The sequence below is a fragment of the Triticum dicoccoides genome, chromosome 2B (genome assembly GCF_002162155.2).
Source record: "Triticum dicoccoides isolate Atlit2015 ecotype Zavitan chromosome 2B, WEW_v2.0, whole genome shotgun sequence".
NCBI lineage: Eukaryota > Viridiplantae > Streptophyta > Magnoliopsida > Poales > Poaceae > Triticum > Triticum dicoccoides.
The window spans coordinates 676,989,028-676,991,025 of record NC_041383.1 but is presented as its reverse complement, the minus strand read 5'-3'; the positions used below and the strand labels follow the sequence as shown (position 1 = coordinate 676,991,025).

The 1,998-nt window shown below is 45.7% G+C and overlaps 1 pseudogene; it reads left to right on the top strand.

The window, feature by feature from the left end:
• The first annotated feature begins 780 nt into the window (after window positions 1-780).
• Window positions 781-1,475, top strand: LOC119360845 (annotated as a pseudogene).
• Window positions 1,476-1,998: the final 523 nt, after the last annotated feature.

Here is a 1,998-nt window from a genome sequence, read left to right as displayed (position 1 = left end):
ATTACCATAGTTTGAGGAGTTCATGTATTCACTAAGTGCTAATGCTTTGTTCTGGTTATTTTTTTAAAGGAGGCTTTAATATCCCTTAGTTTTCTTATGGACCCCACTGCCATGGGAGGGTAGGATAAAAGATGACATGCAAGTTCTTTTCCATAAGCACGTATGACTATATACGGAATACATGCCTACATTACATTGATGAATTGGAGCTAGTTCTATGTCGGCCTAGGTTATGACTGCTACATGATGAATATTATCCAACACAATTATCCATCGCTGATCCGATGCCTACGAGCTTTTCACATATTGATCTTTGCTAAGTTACCTTATTGCTGCTACTATTACAATCACTACAAAACTGCTACTATTACTTTTGCCATTGTTCCGTTACTTCCATACTACTTTGCTACTAAAAACTTTGCTGCGGATACTAATTTTTTCAGGTGGGGTTGAATTGAAAACTCAACTACTAATACTCGTGAATATTCTTTGGCTCCCCTTGTGTCGAATCAATTAATTTTGGTTGAATACTCTACCCTCAAAAACTGTTGTGATCCACTATACTTATGGGTTATCAAGGGCACTCCACATTATCGAGTTTATAGGTGTGAATGGTGGCTTTGGGTGATTTGATGTATATCCTTATCAGACCATTATTGAATAATTAATAAAGATGGTTGCAAATTTTTCATGAGACCAAAGTATGGACTGTCAATTTTTCACTAGACCTTTTGCCAGTCTTGAAATGGCACTAACATCGATAAATTATTGTTGCGCATTAGGTGGTCGATGATCGTGACACACTTGGACAGTCGGACGGACAATGAGATCAAGAACTACTGGAACACGCACATCCGGAAGAAGCTCCTGCACATGGGCATCGACCCCATCACCCACCAGCAGCTACCACCCGACAAGAGCCACCAACACGTCGCCGCCACCTCCATCGCCCAGCTCCTCGAGACCCTCCTTTGCGTTGCGGTGGCCACGAGCCTCGGTAGCCTCGACACTGTTGCCCTCATGCAGGCGCAGCTTCTACAGCTGCTCCTCAAGACCATCGGATCTAACAATGACACCAGCGGCCTCATCGCCAACTTAGCTGCTGCAAATGCAATGCTAAACTCAAGCAATAGCATGGTTCGGAACCTCCTACTCCGGGATCAGATGAACTGGCTGCAGCTGGGTTGCCTCTACAACACCTCCAAATTTGTAGAGCAGCACATGGTGCAGGTTCAGCAAAAGCTGACCACTGAGACGTGTCCGGGAACGAGCTCCTTTGCAGCAGCTGAACAGGCTGACCAACTCTGCAACATTGCAACTTCATTTGCATCGCATGATGTTGCACCCATGGGTGACTAGTCTCCCACGCAGGAGTTCGCTAGCTTGCTAGATCCCATGATGGAGCTTCCGATCTTTGCTCTACGGAGAGTGGTTCTTTCTGGGAGGACATAATGGAGGATAACCACCATTTGTAGATTCTTCCTTCCGGCTGAAACAAATGTGTTGTATTTGACACTTTTGTACAGTGTTATATCCATCATAGAGGTGTAGATGAGATGATAAAACATGCATTGATTTGTTTGTGTATTCATTGATCTTCTTCCAATAGATTTGTCAGTGAAGTTGATGGTGGTCAATTGCTGATTTAATGTGGCCCGCGCTCCTTATCAGTTAAGATGGTGCCACTATGATGGAAGAGAACTGAAGCACTTTTGTCTCTCCCGCAAAGCCACCCCTCCCCACTAGTTTGTCTTGGGTTCTCGCCCAAAACCTGTCCTCAACCTCGCGCCTTCATCCTCCCATTTCGTTCCCTTTAGTTTTTCTCTCTTGCCTTTGCTTTCGCTCCATCACCCCGGCCGCCATGCCGCACCCCTGTCAGAACTCAACGAGCCCGTCAACTCCAATAGTACACTGAGGCTACACACCACTTCTCCTTTGCTGCTCTTCCACACCTCTCCCCCGACCGCCGTGCAGGTACCATCCACTCCTATGATGCTC